The 6,845-nt window shown below is 33.1% G+C and overlaps 1 non-coding gene across 1 annotated transcript; it reads left to right on the top strand.

Annotated features, from left to right (window-relative positions):
• The first annotated feature begins 356 nt into the window (after positions 1-356).
• Positions 357-458, top strand: LOC131178195 (small nucleolar RNA R71). Its single transcript, XR_009147328.1, has one exon. It is a non-coding gene; the product is annotated as a small nucleolar RNA R71 (small nucleolar RNA).
• The last annotated feature ends 6,387 nt before the right edge of the window (positions 459-6,845 follow it).

Below are 6,845 nucleotides of genomic sequence, written 5' to 3'. Positions count from 1 at the left end.
TAATAGAAAAGGCTTTAGAAGCTGTTCAAGGGCTGCCATAGGTGTTCTTGGTGTGGACAAGCTAGAGGGACAACATCTGGTGTCCTGAAGACGAATCTCAAAGGCGCAGACACGCTGCAACACATCAAGAGGTTAATGTAATCGTTCTTGATTTAATCTAGGGTTCTAAAATTAATCTGATTAATTTTAAAATCTTAAATGGCAAATACAGATCCAAAAACATATTAAAAGAGTTTTAATATGTTGTTTATCATTGAAATCAAATAGATAAAAATAAATCTTGCATGGTGCATGTGACCCTAGGTGAAAATTTTTGAATTCAATGGTATAATCTTGTGTTTTTCACGCTTCCGTTCCTTCAGTGGACATCTCCTTTGCAAATCCTTATACCTCTCTCATGCTTCATATAAGCTCTCATCATCTCTAGGTTTGAAAGAAGTCAGCTTATTTCTTAGCTTAGCTGTCTTGCTTGGTGGAAAATATTGAGCTAAAAATGCTTCAGAAAATTCATCCCATGTTGTGATAGAACCCTGTGGCAAAGAATGTAACCACTCTCTAGCTCGGTCCTTCAAAGAAAAAGGAAATAATCTGAGTCAAATTGCATCATCAGAAACTCCATTTATCTTCAACATATCACTGATCTCAAGAAAGTGTGCTAGATGCACATATGGACTTTCACTTGGACTTCCCCCAAATTGTGATTATTGTACCATCTGACAGAGTGCAGGCTTCAATTGAAAATTATTAGCTTCTACTCTTGGTCTTGTGATACTTGGCATGAAATCCCCAATGTTAGGATAGGCGTGATCCTTCACAGAGAGGTTGTTATTGTTGTTGGCCATTTTTTCTTATAATTGCTCTTGCTCTTGTGCTCTTTCTTGTTGTTGTTGAGCTTTAAATTCAGCTTTTCTCCTCTTAGATTCTACTCTTAAAACTCTTGCTGTCTTTTCTATTTCTGAATCAAAGAATAAATTGATTTCTTCACTTTTTGTCCTTCTCATAAAATAAAGTACCTGAAAAACAATATAAAAAAATTCTCAAAGTAAAATGGTAAAAGAAAATAAAATAAAATGCCCAAATTAACCAAACAAACAATCGTTTAATATCAAACAAAAATCAAATCCCTGGCAACGATGCCAAAAACTTATTGGGCGTATCCGCAAGTATACGGGTCGTCTCAAGTAATAGAGTGATGAGTCAAGTATTGTTCCCACAAGGATTTGCTGTTTGAGTACCAAACTATGAATAAAATGATTATTTGGGCGAATGATTGATGAATAAATGGTAAATGTAAATGAGCAAAGTAAATTGATTAATTGGAATGGGTAAAGAGCAAACAAATAAATTCTAAATCTAGTTTGTAATTAAACTAAATTAATAATGGGTAATTTAAATCAAAGTCTAATTATGTTAAAAGTGATTCCAGAGTTGGGGGTTTATGCATAAATTAATTGGGATTTATCTTAGGTATTCCAATTTTTGGAGAAAAATAAAGTTTGAAGGTGATTGATTCTAAATTCCTTTGATATCTTTTTCAAGTAAACCAAAATGTGTTCTAAAATAACCAAACCTACTTTCGTATGTTATTTGATTACTTTAAAACTCATTAAGTTTTGTAACCAATCATTAATTCCTCTTAAAATCCTAGTTTATTTCTAGATCTAGGTAATTTTAAGTTCCAATCCTTGATTATCTATCAATGACTTTCACCTTTCGATCCTTCAATCAAAGATTAACACAATACCCAATGGGTACCAACATTAGGCAAGTAAATCAAGCACACAAGGAATGAATCAAAACTCATATTTATATAAAATATGGAAATAATTAGTCTAAATCCACAAATTAATCTAAAACATATTTCCCGAACTCTAAAATCTGAAGAGTTTGCTCACTCATGTTGGTATTTACAAGAAAGATTGATGGAAAAGTAAAGAAAAACATAATAAAAGGACTAAAAATAGAAAAACCCAGGTAGAAGAACCCAAAACTCTGATTTCTGGAGCTCCCAAAGACGGTTGCAGCAGCTCCTCCCTTAGAAAAATGGCGTCCTCCTCCTCTCTCTATTTATAATTTTTTTCTTTTCTTTGTTTCTTCCCCTTTCCTCTTGTGGCAAAAACTAGAAAATGATTAATTTATATGATCCCAAAAAGTTGCCCTAAAAAGTGAATAAGAGCCAATGAGTGGGTAGGAAATGAGGTGTAGAAATGTCCAAGTCAGTAGAGTCATTCACGTTTTGGGCAGTCTGCTTAGGGTACTGCTTACCCTAAGCAGCTTCTTCAGTAAATTTCGACCTGTGGTTGCACTGTGTGCTTAGGGTTAAGCAGACCCTCAGCAAATCTCAACAGACTTGGAGTAAAATGGACTTTTCTGCTTATGCTTGACTTTTAGCTTGACTTGTGCTACACCTTAAGCATTGCTGCTTACCCTAAGCAGGATCTTAAGCAATTCTTGGCAGGTTTTGGAGTAAAAGCTTGAATATGTAGGGTTTAAGCCATGCTTGACTTTCAGCTTGAACAGGCTTAAGGTTAAGCTTATATGACATACCCTAAGTAACATCATAAGCAAAGTCTCAAGCAAATTTCAGCTAACTTGCTCTTTCAAGGCTTGATTTCTTCAACTTTCCTCCATGCTTAAAGAACTCCAAATTTCTTTAAATCACTTCCTAATGCACTCATTAATATTCGATTTGTCACAAAAACCTATCAAAAACAACAAAATTACAAAAATTAAATATAAAGTATCTAAAGTTAACAAATAAGCTAAAATAAAGCTAAAAACATAAAATATACTAAAATATAAGGGCAAAATGGATGCAAAACTACCCTAAAATACCTATATGAAATGAGTGTAACACTATTACCAGTGCTAAGGAATGGGTTAAATTAAGAATGCCAACACCCATAGAAAGCCTGAAGGCATATTAAAAATGACAACTTTCCCCTCTCTGACTTGCATATCAAAGCAACTCTGTGATAGTTATTTTTTAGCATTCATTTTTGTAACATAGAACATTTTATTTAAAATGGCTCTAAAATTTAGCCTTTCCAATCGTTCATGAGGCTAAATTATAGTGTGACCATTATTAACATATTACATATAGAGTTCTTAAAAAAAAAAAAAGAAAACATAATGGTCATTCAATTCTACACATTTCATATCTTACTAGATAACCAAATCCAAGCATAGTAAACTAAACTCTTAATGATTACATATCCACTAGCAAAGTCTCAAATCATACAATTTCGATTGCTAACTCACTGCAGTTAACTAACCTCTTTGTTAATATCTTTGGTCCTACTGCTCTTCACCTAGTGATAAGGGAAAGGGGTAAGCTTAGAAAAGCTTAATGAGAACACTAACCCTTTTATTTTCCTTATTGTCATTAAATTCATACATATGAAATGCAGAAGGTAAACATAGATAATTTATATAAGATAGACTTATCACTAGTGATTTCCCAAAACCAAGTGCTCAGCTCATAAAGATGCTCTTAAAAACTTCCTCTTTATATGAATAGTGTGCTAGGGACATAACTGGGCCTTACCTGGACTTAATAATCTCATGTCTTAGATGAACATATCATATCCATATCCATAGTGTGGGAAGTCAGTCAATCATTTAATATCTATCGAGCATCAATAAGAAATTATACATTAATACAGCAGCTTCGTGTTTAGATATATACACCCTAAAATAATATGAAATGATGTATGATGATCCATATAAATTTAATTTGCATATAAATAAATTCATTATTTTTTTTAACACCTTTTGTAGCCTATCACACACCAAACATGTATCATAGCTTTCCCGCTCAACTATGGTCCCCTGGGTCCCTCAAGTTTAATCCCATAAAATACAAACCTTAGTAAGTTCTCCAAACCCTATATAGGTTTATTTCTAAAACTTACCCTTAATTCTTGGTCATTATAGCACATAAAATTAGGTTTTGGAGCTCTAAAAACAAAAGTAAATGAAAACAAGCAAAAGCAACTTTGGTTGCCAAACCTTCGGGTTTCGGCTACATACAACGTTAAACTAAGCCCATACTTAACCATTCCTCACTTAAGGTTCCAAAATTCACATCCAACCATATACTATAACACCCACCACCTAGGGTGGCCAGAAACACATGATTGAGTTGGGACATGTGTCAAAGGAAAGGGGAGAGAAGTAAGGCTAGTAAATGAAGTGAAGAGGAAATGACTTAAGAAGGGAAGGTTTGTTATCATGAGTAACTTTGGCCACTGAAGTTCATTTTATATAAAAGGGGGGAGAAGCCCTACTTTGCCTCACTTTACACCTACTAACACCTTAACACGTGACATTTCTCTCTAACATAGCCTCTCCTACTCCTTTTTCTTCTCCATTCACTCAATCTTTCAATCCTAGGTGATTTCTACACTCAAAGGCTTCATTAAGCTCCATTAAGGGTTAGAAACCTTCATCATTCTGCATTTCTCACTTTGGGCCAAAGAGGAGCTAGAATGAGATTAGACCTTTAAGCTAACCTAAGAATTTTGAGTAAGTAATCATGCTTTCTAACCTCTTTTCTTCCTTCTTAAATGTATTATGTGAGTATTGAAGGATTTAAAAGGAGTTTTTGTTAAAGAGGATAAAAGTTAGGATTAGGGTTAATTGTTGGTAAAACCTTACATCTGAGTTGAATAGAGTTTATTTAAGTTATTTTATGGCTATAGTAGTTTGTACTAGCTTAAAGGAGTTAATGGGACTTGTTTGGGTTGTTAAAATGGCAAAATGGCACAAAAACTAGGTTGAGTATAATAGGATGTGAAATCCAGCTTTAGCTACCAAAGTGCAATTCGACCACTGAAGTTTGCATGAATAGTCACATATACAGTAATGTATACAGTGCACAGGAACTTCGAACGCTGAATATGGGTTCGATCGCCGACTTCCTACAACTCAGAAATAGTTTTGTTTTTCCTGCTCTTTTCTATTATACCATTATATTAATGGAAGCCTTGCAATATTTTATAGAATTGAAGATAGGGCACTAAGAAGGGATCTTTAAAAGAAGGTATTTCGAGGGGAATCCATGTAACACCGATAATTCTTCAAAGTAATAAAATAGATGTATTAGAATATGGAAAAAAAAAAATTAAAGTTTTGGGGAGAATGTTTAATTTGAATTTGGACCTATAAGTGAGATTAGAACTTTTGAGGTTGAAAATTGGATTTTTAAATAGTGAAAGGACTAAAATTATTTAAAAAAAAAATGGACAACTTGTTACTTTCCTTCCACATAGTAAGGTCCAAAAAACCTTCTCCAACAAATGAAAAAAAAAAGGGGAAAAAAAAAAGAGAAAAGGAGAAGAGTTTAGAATTGAGAAAAAGAGAGGAAAGTGAGGAAATTTAGCCATGACCCAAACTTTTAACCCCAACAAATTTTTGGTAGAAGTTTCCTCTTATCATTAGCCATTTTCATCTCTAATAGCATCTTCTCAACCTTAATTTTCCATAACCAATTGATTTACTGCAATCTCCACCCAAAAACACTAAAGGTGAAGGAAAGAGTAGTGTGGCTATCATATTTTTCCCTTCTAATTTCTAGTGCAGCCAAATCCACTCTTATCATGTATGTTCCAATGAAGCCTTTCTAGCTATTAATTCAAGTGAGAGAGAGAGAGAGAGAGAGAGAGAGAGAGAGAGAGAACAATGTAACATGAGAAAAATTGAGAAGAGGGAGAATCGAGCAAGAGGGACATAAGAGAGTTACAGCAAAGAAACCATCTTTGGGTAAATATATGGAGTCTAAGACCAGCTACCCCTTCAAATCCTTTCCTTTTTTTGATTTAGCATTATATTGTTAGTTTCTTTCATTTGGAAACACACAACTAGATGAAAAAAGAGGAATATCTATGGCTACCTTTAACTTTTTTTGAAGTTTTTGGTGCCATGGAACCAATTAGAACCTCCTCCACCCCTTTTGAATGAGCAATAGCGCCTTTTCCTCTTGGTTTTACTTGGCAGGAGAAAATGATTCAAGGAATTAAGACCTAGATCTTACTGCTATTGATTTTCCAAATTTACATCTACACTTCAATGTGCAAGGGTTACGATGAAGGTCACTAAGACCTAAATTTCTCTTCTACATCTCTGAGTGGTCATTTTGATGCTAATGAGTGAAGGACATACACAGTAATGAAGGGTAACTACTTGCAAGCTATTTGTGCAAATTCTAATTTCTCCAATTTCATTGTTCTAATGATTTTAAATTCAAATTAATGTTTGCTTTGCTAGATATTTCTTATTCTTTGGATGGTGGCATATTTGGTTTGGCTAATTGAGGTTCATGAATATTCTACTTTTAATAGAAAAAAAAGTGTTTTAGACATTCTTTTAAGAAAGTAAGATCTCTCTCTCTCTCTCTCTCTCTCTCTCTCTCTCTCTCTCTCTCTCTCTCTCTCTCTATATATATATATATATATATATATATATATATATATATATATATTGACACAGCGTGTAGCGCGAAAAAGGATTGACATACTATCAAACCCTAGAAAGTAAACAAGATCTAATCCAAGATCTTAAAATAAACAAGACTTAATCCAAAGTCTAAGATAAATAAAGCAAAGATAGCTTTATGAAGAAAAATACTTCATTGTATAAATGTGAAAAGCTTATACATAATGAAAATACAATGGGTATTTATAGAGTTTTAAAATGAATTAAAGAGTCATAATCTAAATATAAAACATATTTAAAGACCTAAATTAAATAGAATTAATATTTTAGAGTCTTAAATAAACTAGGAAATATAAACAAAACTTATCTAGTAAAATAAAGAATCTAATTAAGACTAGAAGTGCATGTGA

This window comes from Hevea brasiliensis, chromosome 2 (assembly GCF_030052815.1).
Source record: "Hevea brasiliensis isolate MT/VB/25A 57/8 chromosome 2, ASM3005281v1, whole genome shotgun sequence".
Classification (NCBI taxonomy): Eukaryota; Viridiplantae; Streptophyta; class Magnoliopsida; order Malpighiales; family Euphorbiaceae; genus Hevea; species Hevea brasiliensis.
The sequence above is the reverse complement of the archived record's forward strand: the minus strand, read 5'-3'. Positions and strand labels throughout refer to the sequence as shown.